The sequence below is a fragment of the Mirounga leonina genome, unplaced genomic scaffold (assembly GCF_011800145.1).
Source record: "Mirounga leonina isolate KUSES-001 unplaced genomic scaffold, KU_Mleo_1.0 Mir_126, whole genome shotgun sequence".
NCBI classification, from domain to species: Eukaryota; Metazoa; Chordata; class Mammalia; order Carnivora; family Phocidae; genus Mirounga; species Mirounga leonina.
The window spans coordinates 20,255,457-20,274,503 of NW_023270314.1; positions in this window are offsets into that span (position 1 = coordinate 20,255,457).

The window sequence follows — 19,047 nt, forward strand, 5'->3', positions numbered from 1 at the left end:
TTAAGATGTCATTATGTCCAAGTATCTTTCGATTATTTGTGGGAAGGATAAAAGCCTCCTAGAGATATAAGTATCAGAACATACTACTATCTGAATTGATGTTAATGCATACTCTTATTTTCAGAGAGATGCTAAGCAGAGCGAAAGAACTCTTATTGCCAAGATAGTAATTGGTTTTATTTTTATATTCTTCTATTTCACATTTTATCTAGCTTCCCTGCCAAATATATGAATATCTGTGTATGTGCACAGATCTGTGTTTGTGTAATTCTGAGTGTGCTCTTAGGATACTTCTATTGAAGATACTAAGTATCATAAGTATATTATCAAATTCCTCTCTGATGTAATAGCCATAGAGATATTACAGAGGAGCTGAAGATAATGTAGTCTATTATTTGCAAAATGATTAACACATTTCATAATTGTGAACTGCAGTTATGCTTACTTTTTTGTTCATGGGAGTAATTGTGACTTTCCCTGGGAACATCAGGAATTCCCAGTGTATCTGATTGCACAAGTAGGTATAAATTTCTTAGCCCTTGACTTGCACTTCAATCATCCTAATTCACCAAGTATTTTTATTATCAATGTTGACAAGACCAAAACCCTACAAAATATAAGACCTGAAAAGCGAATCTTCTACCCATCTACTTCTACAAACTCAATTCCTATGCTTTGCTCATTGTGCACTATGGTCAGTAATATTTATATGTGTTATGCTTTTTCTACTCCCTAGGTCTTATCACATACTCTATTCCCTTTTCCAGAAGATAGGTCCCCTGCCCATTTGATTAACTCCAGCTCATTCTTAACATCTCAATTTCCAGATCCCTTTCTCCAGGAAGCTTTTGCAAACTCCCTAGAAAAGATGAGCGCTCTCAGGCTCCCTGGTCTTTTTATGCCTCCCACTCTCCTAGATGATCATTTTAACCTCCTCTCTCCATGAGCCTCCCAACTTCATCAATCCCCTGTTCTCACCCAGCTGATTTTGTTGAGAAAACAGAAGGAAACAGAAGAGAATTTTCACAAACTCCACCACTACCCACCTATATGCATCTATGCCCAAACAACTTCCTGTTGTTCTTGTTATTTTGGAGGACCTATCAGTTCTCCAGTCAAAAGCCGGAACCTTCTGTCCCATTTCCAGTTTATGCATCACCTCAGATCAAGGCACCGACCAGTGCTCCTCTGGCAGGAGCAATGTAACCACGGTTTACACAACCAAAGAACTAGGTTCCTGCTGCCATGACCACTACTGTCCCAGACCAGAGGCCCACTGGGGGGCAGGCTCCCAGCTTCCAGAGTCATGGTAGGCACCACTCACTGGCAACTTCCTTACTTTTTTTCGATGCATGCACATGTCTTTCTTCCTAGCCTGAGTTTTCAGAGGGGAGGTGTGAGCCATTGAACAAATTCTGCACTGTGTGGGGACTTCCTAACTTCTCTGATATGGCATCTCTGAAGATGTCCTGCAAGACTGAGCAATCAGTTTGTCACAAAGCTGTGGTCAGATCGGTAATATTCTCTCATATTTGTTTTCTTTCCTTCCCTACCACATGCCCTTTATCCTCATTTCTGCTTCCTTGTGATTTTACCCTCCCAGTAAAATGTGAACATATGAAGCTTTGTTTTTCTAGAGAATAGCACTAAGACACTCGATCTTCCCTTGCCTTCTCAATGCCAGTGATCCAGTAATTTCTCCTCTCCTGCATCATCAATTTTTCTCCCTATTCTGGATTTTTAAAATGAGGATACAGACCAGTGTTATTTCTCTCATATTAAAAATAAAAATCTGGATGCCATCTGGACACCATTTCCTTCTCCATATGCTTCAATTTTCCTCCCCCCTTTTTTTTTTCTTTTTCTATTTTTTTAAACCACAGAACTCTTGGAACAGTTGTTATCTAACTCCTCACCTCCTGCCCTTTCATGGACCCACCTCCTTCATGTTTCTATACCCATCTCTTCTCTAAAAAGGCAATTTTGGTCATCTATGACTTCCATGTTTCCAAATCTAGGGCCCACTTCTCAGTCCTACCAATACCTGACCTACCAACAGCATTTGACAGTTGATCTATCTCCCCCTCTTTAAAGCATTTTCTTCTCTTGGCTTCCAGATTGTTTTCCCTCTACCCCTAGGACTGCTCCTTCTCACTCTCCTTTGGTGGCTCCATCTCATACTCCCAGTCTCTTAACATTGGAGTCTGAACCTCTTCTCATCTCTGTCTACACCCAGTCTTTCTGAATATTATCCTATCTTATCACTTTGAATACCATCTAAATGCTGATGATGCTCATGTCTGTACCCCAGCCCTAATCTCTGCCCTGAACTATTATTCCTCTGCTTCTTTGACATCTCCTTTTAGATGGCTTTCAGGAATCTCAGTCTTTACATGTCAAGCACTGAACTCCTACCTTCCACTCTCAAAAGTTGCTCCTCCCATTGTCTTCCCCATTTTATTTAATGGCAACTCCATTCTTTCATTACTCATGTTAAAAAAAAATAGTCACTTTTAACTTGTTTCTTTCTGTGAAACCCTGTTTCTAATCCATTGGCAAATTCTGTTGACTCGGCTTTCAAAATATATCCAGAATCCAGCAACTTCTCACTTTGTCCCTTGCCTCCAACCTGTTCCAATCTACCTCCATCCTCACCTAAATCACTGCAATATACTCATATTTGGCATCCTTGTTTTTGTATTTGCACGAAAATAACACAGTAATCCTACTATAATATATGGATCATGCCCTTCCTGTGCTCAAAACGCTGCAGTGACTTCACCGTAAAAGGCAAAGACTTTTACATTTGTCTACAAGGCCATATAGGATCTGAATTATTACCCTTACCTCTCTAACACCATCACCTACTATATTTTCTCCTCCCTCACTACCTCTAACCACATGGACCATTTACAACCCTTGGAAAGTACCACCATGCTCTCATTTCAGAGTCTTTCCCCTTGCTGGGTCCTCTGCTTCTGCTTGACTCTCCCTCCTCTTCCTTTCCCTCTTCCAAAATGATCCTACCCTAAATATTCACAGGGCTTACTCCTTTCACTCCATTGGGTCTTCAGTCAAATATTATGTTCTCTGGCAGGCTCCCTTTATCCTTTATCTAGTTACAACAGCTCCCCTACCATTTTTCCTGGCTTTAGGCTTTCTTTACAACTTCCCACCATCTTACCTCCATTGTAGTTTATATCTTTCTTTTATTTTTCTCTCTTCCTTCACTAGCATGTAAGCCCCACAAAGGCAGGGATCAGTAGGTTCATGGCTATATCCTCAGTGTGTGTGGCAGCACCTTGCACATAGTAAACACTTTGTAAATATCTGGTGAATAGCAACATGCGGCCCTTCCCTCCTCATAACATCTGCCTTACTCTACAGCCAGTACTTGTTACATGTCTCTCTGCTTCGCCTGAGAGAGCAGTTTGCTAGAGCATGTCAGAGCCTTTATTCTTTTCTGTAGTATCCCCGAGGCCTAGCAAAGCACTGGCGTGGAATTAGATGTTCAATAAATGTTTGTCAGGAAACCAAATGCAATTTTTCTATTATCCATGTGAGTTACTAATTCATATGCATTTAGGCGGTGATTTGCTAAAGTTTAAATGATGTCAGTGGGAGAGGCGCCTAGGTGGCTCAGTTGGTTAAGCGACTGCCTTCGGCTCAGGTCATGATCCTGGAGTTCTGGGATAGAGTCCCGCATCGGGCTCCCTGCTCAGCGGGGAGTCTGCTTCTCCCTCTGACCCTCCCCCCTCTCATGCTCTATCTCATTCTCTCGCTCATATTAAAAAAAAAAAAAATGATGTCAATGGGAAAGTCAAAAAGTTGCCTTTTATCTTAACTCAGGACATTCACAGCCTCTCCCTTTGTTTTAAGAACCGTTCAGTCTAGTTAGTTAAAAATCCATGAACAAGGGTTGGGTTGGCACTCATCACTTGGATGAGCTGCAGCCCTAGAGATAATGCTCCCACTTACCATGTTAGAATTTGAACCACAGAGATACTAAAACCAACTTCCTCTACATGCCTATTGTATTCCCCATGTCTCCTTTGTCTTTTTAAGGAAAAAAACAGCAATGCACTTATTATTGCTGTTCTTATTATAAAAGTAATCATTGTAAAGCTTTAGAAACAATAGTTAAAAAAGTTCAAATCATTTGTCATTCCCTTGTTCAGTGGTAAGCCTGTGGGTACATCATATTCATGTATTATCTACATATAATCTAATCATACTTTTGTGCCTTATTTTCCACATAGAACATCCTATATACAAATTATATATATAGCATTAAATATAACATACCTGTATATATACATATATATATTACATGTATATACTTAACACTTGTATACTTTTAAAGAATATAATTAGATTTACTGTGGTGAGCATTTTGCAATATATACAAATAACAAGTCATTATGTTGTATACCTGAAACTAATATAATATTTCAATTATACCTCAATAAAAAGAATATATGTATCATAATTTATTTAACTATTTTCATACTGTTGGACATTTAAGTTACTTAATTTTTCCCTAATGAAAATAACATGTTAACAAACATTAATCATTTGCTCAGAACAAATGTCTAGAAGAGGAAATATTAGGTCAGAGGATTTATACATTTTAAAGCTTGATATATTCTTTTGAAAGAGGTCATCAATTTACATTCAATTGGCAGTATATATGAGGGACTAATTTCCCAGTCTTAACCAGAAGTATTATGATGTCTATAAATTTTTGATAATCTGAAAAGTAAAAAATGGATTCCTATTGCTATTTATTTTCCTATTGCTATTTTAATTTACACAAAAATTCTCCAATATTTGCTATAAAAGAACACTTTTTTTATGTTATGTTAATCACCATACATTACATCATTAGTTTTTGATGTACTGTTCCATGATTCATTGTTTGCATATAACACCCAGTGCTCCATTCAATACGTGCCCTCTTTAATACCCACTTACTGACTGGTATTGTCAGTTACTTTTTACATTCTTATGTTCTGTCTGTATAGTTGGACATTCATTCTTTGAGGGAGCATACAATGTCTGGGCCTTTTAAAATCATCTTTTAAAACTATCCCAGTGCTTCAGTTAATAGTAAATAAATATTTGCTAAATTAAATTGCCTTTCTAGCACACACAGTATGTCTAAGAGTCTTGATAGGCAGCTTAAATACTCTCTGGAACCTGCCCTTCACTTTCTCATTCATTTCTCCTTTCTCTTCTTCCTGTTATAGCCCATTGTACCCAGGGGCTGCTCAACAAATGTTAATGACCATGATCTTTTCAATCAGCAATTTGTAAAGTGGGTGATTATTGTCTATAAGTGACAAGGGAAACACTATTTTCTATTCATGCTAATAAAAGACTTGACTTATGAAGACAATATCTACAAACAGCAAATGACAAAACTAAACTTCTTAGCTCTTCCAAAGCAAATAGAGGCCAGATTCAGGAGGAAGAGTGACACCTATTGTTCAAGAGATGCTCATGGGTGTTTCCTGTTGTTACCACCTGCATTGATTTGTGCCTGTGTCAACAATAGGAGCTCTAAATAATAGCATGTCTAAGGCAAAGTGTACTTGCTAGCTCTGTGTAGCATGGGACATCTGATACCAGGAGCATTTGGTTTGTCAAGTTTATTGGCAGTTCACAAATCCAGCAGCAGCTGTATTTTAACCCAGAGCCATTTAAATAGCAAGCCTTTAAGGAGGGAAGAAGGCCTACGTGAAAACACAACTATGGCATGTTTTTAAAATACTAAGGAAAACTGTGAGTTATGATTACATAATTCCATGAAGGACTGCCTGGTGAAATATGACTGCTTTGGATTAAATTATAGCTCTCTAATTCTGAAGGAAAAAAAATTGAAAGCTTTAAGTTTTATGTTGCATATGACCTATATAAAAAATAACTTCTCCTAAAAGGTCACTGTCAACAGCCAAGAGAACACTGACTTTTACGTGGTCAATCTGTATCTTTTGAAGATGGAGAAAGGCCCAGTGGGGATAGTCTGTCATCCAGCCTCAACTCCAACACCTCCAGGGGCAGGAATTTTACTCTACCTTGAGGTAGATAAAACAGTTAACATGGGGGCGCCTGGGTGGCTCAGTCGTTAAGCGTCTGCCTTTGGCTCAGGTCATGATCCCAGGGTCCTGGGATTGAGCCCCACATCGGGCTCCCTGCTGCTCCACGGGAAGACTGCTTCTCCCTCTCCCACTCCCCCTGCTTGTGTTCCCTCTCAGGCTGTGTCTATCTCTGTCAAATAAATAAATAAATTCTTTAAAAAAAAAAAAAAACACTTAATGGCAATACATGCCTTAGCTCTGCTATAGTGCAGCTGAACATACCCAAAGGCAAAGTATATATGAAAGCATTTTGAAATATGTGTAGTTCTCCTACAAGGCATAATGAAGATGACGAAAGCCATGTCTACCCAGAATTCTAAAGGAATTAATCCGTATGATGTAACTTCAGAATCTGACAATTGCTTTAAATATTACACAATGCATATTGCAAATTCTGCTGGAGATTGGGTTTCCAAAGTATGTAACCCATCTTTGGAGTTATTTTTAAAAATTTGCCCCAAAGGTAATTTAATTGAATTTCTATAAATGGCTCACCATCAGCATTTTATTTTTTCCCCACCATCAGCACTTTAAATGAAGACTCTCCCTTACATATGTTTTATATATTACAAAACTATATTATTCATATTTAACACAAAACAGTTGCTACATTCTAGATGTAGGACACAAATTCCATACCCTTAAAACAGCCTCAAAATGAGTTGATTTTTTTTTTTTTTTTTTAGATTTTATTTATTTATTTGACAGAGAGAGACACAGCGAGAGAGGGAACACAAGCAGGGGGAGTGGGAGAGGGAGAAGCAGGCTTCCCGCGGAGCAGGGAGTCCGATGCGGGGCTCGATCCCAGGACCCTGGGATCATGACCTGAGCCGAAGGCAGACGCTTAACGATTGAGCCACCCAGGCGCCCCTCAAAATGAGTTGATTTTAAAGCAATGTGGAATAAGCAAATCAGAGAACAGAAAATGGAATATTTAGGTCCAAAGGTGCAGAAGATATAAGGGAAAGATTGCAGAGGAACTGATTAACATTGACTGTTTAGGTGGTGTTGATCAGGTAAAAATGGAGAGTGCCGGATGAAGGGACGAGGAAAGGAACTCTAGGCAAGGAAAGAGCATGAGCCGAGACACACAGAATAACCTGTTTTACAAGGATTGCCTGAAACTATGGCCGATGTATGTTTCTGTTTTGCTTTATCATGTTTAAAGGCTAAGAGGGAGGAACCAGGGAAGATCCAAGGGTGTAGAAAGTGAACAGAGACAGTATACTGAAAGAAATGGAGAGAATCAATGCAGCAGAAGGAATGAAGTCAAGTCAAGATAGAGAGTTTGGTCTTAAATATGAGAAGGGTCACATTATGGTCTGAGGAAAAAAAGGAAGGAGAACAGATGAAGGTATGTTTGTGAGAAAAACAAAATTCAAGGAAGTTCATATCTGATCAACTCTTAGAATATTTGCTATTTCTTTTTTCATTTGGTCAGCTTAATGAAGTATAATTCACATATAATAAAATTCAGCAATATAAGTGTATAATTTGATGTATTTTTACCAATGTACACAGTAGCATAATCATCATCACAATCATGGCATAGAACATATTCATCACCCCCCAAAAAATCCCATCATGTGTCTTTGCAGCTAATCCTTTCCCTCTATAACCTAGCCCCCAGAAACCACTAATCTGACTTCTGTTGCTATAATTTTGCTTTTTCTAAAATTTCTTTTTTTAAAGATTTTATTTATTTGAGAGAGAGAGAGCATGAGTGGGGGGAGGGAGGGGCAGAGGGAGAAGCAGGGTCCCCGCTGAGCAAGGAGCCCAACATGAGGCATGATCCCAGGACCCTGAGATCACAACCTGAGCCGAAGGCAGACGTTTAACCACCTGAGCCACCCAGGCGCCCCTTTTCCTAAAATTTCTTATACATGGAATCATAAAGCCTCTTGTACCTGGCTTCTTTCATTTTAGATTCACTTTAGATTCACTTTTACTTTAGATTCACTTTTACTTTAGATTCAACTGTGTTGTTGTGTTTCAGAGTTCATTATTTACGAGTAGTATCCCTTGCATGAACACACCACAATTTATCAATTTACCTCTTGACGGACATTTAGGTTCTTTCAGATTTTAGGCTCTTATAAACAAGATTTCAATAAACAATCAAATACAAGTTTTTGTTGATATAGATTTTTATGTTTCTTGTATAAATACCTAGGATTGGATTTGCTGGATCATATCAAGTTTCTTTCTTTCTTTTTTTTTTTTTTAATTTTTTGAAGAACCTCTGTAGTGTTTTCCATAGTAACTATACCAATTTACATTCCCACCAATAGTGCACAAAGGTTCTCTTTTTTTCCATATCCTCATCAACTCTTGTTATCTTTTGTCTTTTTAATGATTGCCATCCTACTAGACATGAGGTGATACCTCATTGCGGTTTTGATTCGCATTTCCCTGATGATTAGTGATGTTGAGCACATTTTCATGCACCTGTTGGCCATCTGCATGTTTTCTTTGGAAAAATGTCTACTCGGGTCCTTTGCCCATTTTGTAATCAGATTATTTGTTTCTGTTTTTATTTATTTTTTATTTTTTATTTTTTGCTATTGAGTTGTCAGAGTTCCTATTCGTTTTGGAAAAGTCGAGCTAGATGGAGGTGAAAGACCTCTGTTTACTTTGATGTTCTGAGAAAATAGGTGCTGTTATTTCACCATTGTTATTTTTTTTCTTTTTTCAGAAAAACAAGAGGAGTGAGTGGAAACTCTATTAACTAGTAACTGAATTCTTTCTTCCAACACGGATTGATCCAGACATCTTATAGACATGTTTTGTTTATTATAACAATTCTTATTAACTTAAATTCATATCAATAATTCATTTCTTTTTGTTGATCTTGAATGTCTCTGAATATTGTAGAGTGGCTCGCTGGTCAGACAGAACAGACTTGGTAGAGTGACTGCCTCTTGTGGGTTGTGTGGCCTCGGCCATCTTACTTTAAAAACTTTGGTTTCTTATACTGCCAAGATAATGGTGGTAGTGTTATATAACAATAGTAGGGCTATTATCAAGCTTACATGAATTTATGTATTTATCCCAAGTGGAGAGTAAGACTGTAATATTGCAACTGCTGCTCTTTTCCTGCCAAAATCAGACTGACGAATAGATAAATGGAATAATAGGAAAAAAGGGAATATTTTCAGGTAAGAATATAACATATTTCTTTAACGTTCATTTACTGTGTACTTCAAAATTCCCTCTCAAAAGTGTGTCAGTGTCTATTTGTCCTCTTGAAACAAAAAGAGACTTTGTAAAAGATTAAACAGACAAAACAGAGCAATATAAATAATGAGATCTAAATTTTTCTGCATGTATCGGGAATTTCACCTTTATTTTATGATTTTTGCACCTCGTAACATGAACAATTTGCACCTAACAAAATTAAAATTGCCTTCAGGACTATCGCAATTGCATACTGGAAGAGAATTTACCAGCAAGAATTTTATTATGAAATGGGGTTGCACTGCAAAAATACTTGTTTCAACTACAAATGGGAAAATAGCTTCAATTAGTTCTCTAAGGAACCTTGATTTATGTAGATTAGGTGGTGAATCAAAGGAGTTTAGGTTACTGGATTTACTACATTCCATTTAAGATACTACTTTGGGACAGCGCATAAAATGCTTCACTCAGTTTTTATTGGTAAGACAAAATGAAATAATCACTTTATGCTTCTAGAAACTATCATGATTTTATACCATTACCTGGAGAAAGAAATAAAATATTTAAACCCTATATATACATAATATGAATTGAAATCCATAACTGTGTTAAAAATTTATAGAAACCAGAAAACCTGATACATTTGATGTTTGCATTTAAATGTTATCCTTTTTCTTTAGTCCTCAAGAAAGCAACTTAGAGACACCTAAAAGAGTCCAGACAGACATATTTCCATACTTCTAAAGCAAGAGTTTCTCTCTGCAGTGCTAATGTTCTAGAAGTTTCCAACAGACAAAAGGACCCAAATAGTTGCTGGCCCAGACATGATGCTGCAGTTCTGAGAAACATTTCATTCCCATTTCATTCCTTAAAAGGTGGGTATGGAACTAGGGCAGCACAGTCCTCAAGACAGTGTGGAAAAGAAAATAGAAACAGAGGCCTAGTTTTTCTTAGCTCTCCTCCTGCCAGCCTTCATGTTGGAAGCAGGGCGGTGTTACAGTGCAAAGACTTTGAGCTGCATGTAGGAGAAACTCAAGTCAAAATGATTTAAACAGGGGCGCCTGGGTGGCTCAACCAGTTAAGTGTCTGCCTTCAGCTTGGGTCATGATCCCAGGGTCCTGGGATCGAGCCCCAGCATTGGTCTCCTTGCTCAGCGGGGCACCTACTTTTCCCACTCCCTGCCCCCCCCATTTGCTCATACTCTCTCTCAAATAAATAAATAAAATCTTTAAAAAAAAAAATGATTTAGGGCGCCTGGGTGGTTCATTTGTTAAGCGTCTGCCTTCAGCTCAGTTCATGATCCCAGGGTCCTGGGATCGAGTCCAACATCGGGCTCCCTGTCCCTTAGGGAGCCTGCTTCTCCCTCTGCCTCTGCTTCTCTCTCTCTCTCTCTCTCTCTCTCTCTCTCTCATGAATAAATAAATAAAAATCTTTAAAAAAAAATGATTTAGACAAGAAGGAATATTTACAAAACAGGGGGTCCTGAGGGAGGGCAGCTCTTACACTGGTCAATTTAATCGTTTAAACACACCATCCAGGAGCCAGGCCCTTCTCACACTTCCAGACACAACACAGCAGGAGATAAAAGAGTGTTCCTTTAAAAGGGCGAAAATCCACCCTCAAAGCCCCACAGCTGTCTTCTCCACAATTTCCTCACTAACAATTATTGGTCATACCAGTTACTTTCCTAAATCAGTTACTAGCAAGAGGAATGGGATTCTCCTCTTTGCCTTAGACCAGGGGCAGGCTATCTCTTTCTGGAAAGGGCTAGATGGTAAATCCTTTAGGCTTTGTGGGCTACACTGTCTCTGCCACATTACTCACCTTTGCTGCGGTCTGCAAAAGTCGCCCTATATGATACATAAGCAGAAGGGCATGGCTGTGTTCCAACAAAACATTATTGATACGAACAGTTGACAGTACAGAATGGGCCCATGGGCCACAGTTTGCTGACCCCTGCCTCAGAGCCATGGAAATTTACTTCTGACAGTATCTGAAACACAGGAGAAATCTGTTTGGGTGCAAACATTTCGCTTCTGTTCTTCTGCTCCAGGGGCACACCCAAGAACTTAGAGATCTTCTGTGAGTTCTGAGCTTCATGCTCAACCTTTTTTTTTTTTTTTCTTGCCTTTTCTACTAGAAGGAGGCACTGGGGAACCTCAATACTCATTTTCCCATTTTTCTTTCCCAACACTTCTGTAAAAAAGTATCCTTGAGAGTTATTTTAAGGAAAGGCTCTCTGCTCAAAAGAATCTTTTACTTAGTCTACAATTCCACCAGTTAGTTTCTCTTAGATTAACAATAAAACATCATTAATAAGTGCATCGTTTACTTACAGCTTAATATATATCAATTTAGTTTGGTTGTTTTTCTCTCCAAACGCTGATAAAAGGTTTGTGGTGTCACAGCCCTAAAGGTAGGAAAAAGTAGTGAGAATTAGGGAGTGGGTTTCTAGTTCAAGATCGTAAACTGAGCATAAGTGTTTGTCTCCTCCCTTCCTCTCCCACTCTCGATACTATATTAAAATGAAAATAATAGAATAAAAATGTTATAAATCCTCAACAATGAAGAAAATGGAGAGAAACTTCAGCAGATAAAGACATGAGCACATTTCTGGAAAATGCATTTAAAAAAAAACACGATGAAACAATGTAGAGGAAATATATGAAGAAACGGGGCCATAGATAGGCAAGGAAGGTGCCTATGTGCCCAACTCAACCTTGGAGAGGCTTTTCAGTTAGCATGGTGGGACGGTTGGTATAATGAAGACCAGAAGCAATATGGGGGTTGAGAACAAGGGGACAGAATAAATATGTATACTGAACCCTGACTCTCCTTGATTCCCCTTTGATCATCTCTGTGTTCATAATGACTAAGCACTTACCCCAGGCAAAATATTGGAGGATTCATCTCTGAAAGAAACCTTCTTCTAGTCTGTTCACCATGAAGTAGAACTTAGTCATCAATGTTCTTCCCTTGTATACAAAGTTCTATCACCTCGTTCCTTCATTCATGTACTCATTCAATTAATTTGAGAATTACTTATTCGGAATTTAATCAGCAGTGGAAAAAGAACAAAGTCTCTGTTCTCATGTAACTTACAATATTAAAAGGATTACCAGACATGTGAGAAAAACTGTGACATGAAAAAGAAAGATCAAACACTTTAATAATCTAAAATAAAAGGCACTTTGGGTTCTCTACTCAGTGTATCACAAGGCTTGGGATCAAAGTGTTGGCCAGCTTGAGCTCTCATCTGGAAGTTCTTGGGAAAAGTCTGCTTCCAAGCTCATTCATGTTGGCAGAATTCCTTGTAGTTGTAGGACTGAGGTCCCCATTTCCTTGCTGACTTTGAGCTGGGGCCACTCCCACATCTAGAGGCCACCTGCACTCCTTACCAAGGGACCCCCTCCATCTTCGAGCCAGCAATGGTGCATCAAACATTTTTGTTCTTCCTATCTCTGGCTTCCTTGTCTGTGACCAGCGAAAATTCTCTTTGTTTCTAAAGGGCTCACATAATTAATTCAAGACCCCAGTAGTCTCCCTATCTTAAGGTCAACTGTGCCATAAATAGAACCCAGTTAATGGGAGTAAAACTCACCACATTCACAGACCCTGGGATTATATAGGGCATATAGATCAGGGAGGTGGAAAATCTCAGGAGACATCTTATAATTCTGCCTACACTAGACCTTTCACACAAAATTTCAAAACACCAAAACGATTAAAAGATTCCAGAATAGAAAAAGCTTATCACATACCAGGGGATGAGAAACAGACCATTATCAAACTTACCATCACCAACAATAGCTTTTAGAAGGCATTAAAACAATGCTTGTGAATTTCTAAGGGAATTCTTTTTTAAATCCAAAATTATATTTCTAGCCAAAGGATCACTCAATTATATAAGCAGAATGGAGAGAGTTTTAGATATGCAAGGAGTCATAACATTTTTTACTTCCCATGTGCCCTTTCTTTTTTTTTTTTTTTTGAAGATTTTATTTATTTATTTGACAGAGAGAGACATAGCAAGAGAGGGGACACAAGCAGGAGGAGTGGGAGAGGGAGAAGCAGGCTTCCCACTGGCCAGGGAGCCTAATGTGGGGCTCAATCCCAGGACCCTGAGATCATGACCCGAGCCGAAGGCAGACGCCCAACGACTGAGCCACCCAGGCGCCCCGCAATGTGCCCTTTCTTAAAAAAAGAGGAAGGAGATAGAGAACCAAGAGAGAGGATGACACCAGATCCCAGATCCAGCAGAGAGTAGATCCCACACAGCAGGGCAGTGAAGGGAGTCCCCAAGATGAAAAGCTGCTTGGCAGGTTCCGATAATCACAGTCTAGATTGCAGCAAGAAAAAAAATTTTTTAAAAAGCTTCAAATGAAGTCTTTATTTCTTCCATCCTAAAATGACCACAATAACAGCACCTATTTCATGAAGTGATTACAAAGACTAAATAAGTGTACATTGGTCAAGTGCTTAGCACAGTGTCTTACATTTATTTTATTTATTTATTTTTTTGCACAGTGTCTTACATTTATAAGCACTTCAGAAGTGTTTATGAAATAGATTTGGGGCGAACTGTAAGAAAAACAAAAAGGGGAAATCGTTCATGGGAGATGGATCAGATGCTTTGCCTATTACTTGAGCTCTTCCTGCTCCGTGTAGTTTTAAAAAGTGGTACTGGCAAATAATACCAAATACTTCAGAAATATTACATAAGAGAAGGTTGAAGATGTATCCACTGTATTTAGTAGTAAAGAGGTAGTTGGTAATTTTAGCTGTGGCAGTTTCAGGAAAATGATATGGGTCCAAAAAAGAAAATGTATTTAGTTTAAGAGTAATAGGAGGTCATAAATAGTATAAGTACCTCTTCCAAAAGTTTGACTTTGAGGAGAAACAAAATGGGATGGCAGCAAGAGAAGGAAGTAAAGTTCAAGGACACATTTCTTTTAATAAGCTGAAGAAGAGACTTAGTGCCCTGACCTGTCATTTCCCTCAGTTCTCTCAAGTGAACCCAAATAAAACTGACGAGAACATCATACTTTGATACAGACAATGCATATAATTTTTTAGATGTTACATAAAGATGTCTCCAGGAAAATTGCTGTTTATATGATCTCTCACATATAAACTAAGTAAAGACGAAGCACTTGCCAGCAAGCACAGCTTAGAGACGGGGTCTGCCGAGCGGTGCACGAGGTCTGGGCCTGCCCTGGCGAGAGTGCAGGGAGGCAAGATCCATGGAGGTCAGTGCAACCCCAACCGCCCTCTTCATTCCCTGCCTATTTCAGGCTCCCTCCCCCCGCCAACACACAAGGAAGAGGAGCCACACTCACATATGCAGCCCAGCCGTCACCAGAACAAGTGTGGGCTCAGATCCTACATGGACACCAAGTAGTGCCCAAATGTTGAAATCTCCTGGAGAGGTTCCTTGGAGGAGGGTCCAGGCGAAGACGGAGTGACTGACTGTGAGCAGTCTCAGTTCATTATTCTGTTCATTTTGAAGCTGGTAAGCTGGTAGGAGTTTTCCATATATTGCTGATAGTTTGGGGACCTTTAAATATATATTCATTGAACCAGGACTTGAACACAACGCTCTTCAAGGTGTGGACTATGGGCCAATGTTGGCTGAGGAGCTATTTGCTACCCGTCTGTGATGGTAATTGGTAATGGAAGAGAGCAATTTGACAGAGTAACTTTATACCTTTTGAACTGAATCCTAAAATAGTTGAGTCTGAATGCTACATCTTGGTTTTTTAAAAAATTTCATTTTCATAGTAATTTTTTTAAACGAATGCATCATCACAAAAGTAACAAATTGGAATTTTGAAAAGTCCTTCACAATGGATCATTTGAGAAGCGCTACTTTAGAGCGCCTTCTCTAGGGCTTGAGAGGACGTGGGTTCTAGTTCCCCACCTGATGGCCAGAGACCTTGGGTAATCTCTTAAGATTTCATGACCTCATCTTTCACACAAGGGCAATAATTCGTGCGTCAGAGAGCTGCTTTGGGGGTGAAATTAAATAAAGCATTGGGCATTGATAAAGAGGAAACAATTCCAGGGGGACCAGAGTGCCGTAGCTTCCCTGTACATGATTCAAGAAAGCATCTCTGCAATTTCCGTGGGAAATAGTACTTCATAAAAATGTTCTGTGTCTTCACTCATTTTCGGGTTCTTTGGCAAATAATCTCAGTGCGATGTGATTTGTATCAAGCTGTGCAGGGACAGGTTTCTTTTTTAGAGTGATTAGTGAACAAGTAGCCCTGCTCAGGTTTTTATCTCCTTTGCATTGTCTTGCTGTTCGTTGGCAGCAACTCGCATCACTAATTTAGTGGATAATGAATGAAACATGGTTGGCAAACCCTATAATGTTGAATTATAATGTCATTAATCTTTCATATCCCTTCCATAGATTCCGCTGATCTTATGCAAGCCAAGTGGACCTGGCTTACCTTCAGAGGTTATCCAACGACCTGCGGGAATGCAATTCCTTTAAGATCTCTTTTCTGTTCTATTTTTATAGAATCTTGCATTTCAGTGACTGACTGAACTGGGATCCAGGCATGAGAGAGGTTTACAGAATTTGTGTCCAATTAGTACGGACTGCTTTATCCTCTGTAGTTAGAGATGCATTTGTTGAAACTGTCGACTGTAAGTTTGCATGAATTCATTCTTTCTTAACTCTTTTCAGAGTCTGTGTTCGGGATAGAAATTGCCCTTTTCAAGAAGTTTTGCCTCTCTGAGTGTAAATCTGTACTATCTTGGCAGGAAAATAGCCCCAGAGGAATAATTCTGTACAACCATTTCAATCTTTATACCAATTAAATTGGTATGATCTATCTCACTGACATCACACAATACAGGTTTCTAGGCCATCAGCCCACCTCTTGCTCAGAAAAAGCCATCAGTTTATTTGGTCCTACTCAGATTTAAGATCATATATCTTTTTTTTTTCAGAGTTTTATGGCTTCTACTAACAACAAAAAGGCCTCACACAAACCTATTTTCGTGGTTGCCTTTCAATCAGTATGGGACAAGCTTTCCGTTTTGTCTTTACTAGAAATAAATTGTACTTTTAATCCCTGCTCTCCTTAAATATGTCAAATATGTGGGCTATGATACCATCTCTAAAGGGGAAACTTCTTGAGATGGCATTGTTAGGAAGCCTTCAAAAAAGTATTTTGCAAGCCTGTAACATCATTCTAGAACAGGTTTTATTGCCTTAGAAGATACTGGCATCCTCCTGAGATTAAGAAATTGCTATAATTGCTGTGTGAAAGAGCAGACAGAGAGATGGTTTTTGCTGATAAACTTTAAGCTTTAGCAAAGAAAGACGGAGTAGCTTTAAATATATAACCTCTTTTCATCATTCCTAATTGCCCAAATCCTATTCCTCCACACCCTTGCACCTTGTCCCCCCACTCCCACTGATAGCTTTAGTTCATGTCAGCTCTTTGTGACATAACTTTAGTAATATTCATGCAGTTGAGTCACTTGGAGAGACACCTGCTACAGTCACAAGGAAACAAGCTGTCATAAACAGGGCTGAATTTATTGATTTGGAAGGCCATGGGGTTTTGTATGTCAATGTCTAGGGACCAAAGAAGCATGAAGTGCTACAATTTATACTATGCCATACATTCCCTACTCTACACTTAATGCTTAATTAATTGCTTTTATCAGTTATACTCCCTGGCAGCATTTTACCTTTTTTTTTTTTTAAGATTTTATTTATTTATTTGCGAGAGAGAGAATGAGAGACAGAGAGCATGAGAGGGGGGAGGGTCAGAGGGAGAAGCAGGCTCCCTGCCGAGCAGGGAGCCCGATGCGGGACTCGATCCAGGGACTCCAGGATCATGACCTGAGCCGAAAGCAGTCGCTTAACCAACTGAGCCACCCAGGCGCCCAGCGTTTTACCTTTCTTAATAGCTGCTCATTTTCCCTACCCTTCCCCTAGTTTTCTTTAGCACTCTCTAAAGGGTACTATCCTTCTTATGTGACAGATGGACATAACTTTATAAGAAGGTGATTTAGTCATTAGCATCCATGTACACAGACTTCTCTTGCTAAGAAAACACCTCAGGTAAGGACATAAGAGCAGTCTGGCTTTTGAGAGAAACCATATCTCATAAGTTGAAATGGAAAAATGGTTTTCATTAGAATTATTTGCGAGGAACAAAAATATAGAAGCAGAAGGCAGGTCATAGAACAAAGATTTTCCATTATGACCTTTCAGAGTCTAGAAGTGGCAGCTGGTGGTGGCAGAATTGGGGAGAGGAGTCAGGGATGTGAAGTGGGGGGAAAAAAAAACAGTGGCAATGGATTCTGGAAATCCTGGATCACCGCAAATGGAGTTCTCATTTCTCTTTCCACTGGATATGGCTGCTTTGGATGGAGAACTGACCAATGCCAACTGGCCTTACTGACCAAGTATGTCCTATGTTCATGCCTTCGTCCTGCTCCAGGTCAAACCTTATCCCCTCTCTCTTTAAAAGGAAGTGGAGGGTACATCCTTGGTGTCATGGAGGATATCATTAAATTTTTTCACACAAACCATAATACTCCCTTTTGTGTACCCACTTCTATATTTCTATCAATCCATTCTGGGTCGTTAAGTATGCATGCATCCCTTTATTGTGGAAATATCTATCGAGTGGTTACCACGTGCCACAGACTGAAATAGCTGCTGGGGAAAGCTCCATGCCTTATCTCAGAAAGTTTACCATCTATTGTGCTACTGTGAGAAATGTAGGCATTAAATGAGAAATGAATTAAAACCTAGGGGTGCCTGGGTAGCTCAGGCCATTAAGCACCTGACTCTTGGTTTCACCTCAGGTCATGATCTCAGGGGTCCTGAGATGGAGCCAGCCTCAGGCTCTGCACTCAGCAAGGAGTCTTCTTGAAGATTCTATCTCTCTGCCCCCACCTTTCTAATATAAATAAATAAATCTTTTAAAAAACACTTAAAATGTGAACTACGATCACAGAAATAAATTAATGCACCTTAAAGTAAGTCTCTGCTGTGGGGCAATGTGTTTTCTTTGGAAGCACTTCTCTTTCATGATGTTGCTTTTTTCTGTCAACACAAAAGTGAAGTTTTCAATCTTGTAGGTAATGGCACTAAGCCACAAAAGATTAGGTGGTATCCCAAAGTCTCACTTGTACATACTCACTGTTCTCTGTCCTTAAGGCACATATGTTTCCTTATTATCACTTTACATAATAATTTGTTGATGTTAAATTAAATGATTAATCCTTACTTTCTCCTTGGTAATTCATAGTGGAATGCCATTTCTTATCATTCAGATAGTGGTAACACTATGTGGATATGATACTCTAAAAATTTTTTTAATGTAAGTTTTTAACAGAATATTTCAAAAATATAAAATTATGGGAAGTTATGAGTAGTACAATATAGAATATAGAATATAGAAATCCAGAAAAAAGTTAATTAAGGTGATCAGTAATTAAGCAATTTAGGTGATAGGATAGAGGAGGTAAGATTTTCTAATTAGGGTGATGGAATTTGGAAAACAGGTCAGAGATGAATTGTTCTGCAGTCACATAGGTGACCCTTTAAAAATGCCTCCAAATCATACCAAGTTTCCAATTACCTAACAAGTGCCTTGCAAATTTCCGAAAATTTTAACAGTAAGTAGCAAGCTCGTAAGTGCTGGCTCAAACACACCTCTGCATGGCTGGGATGTATATTCTCTTAGTGAAACCT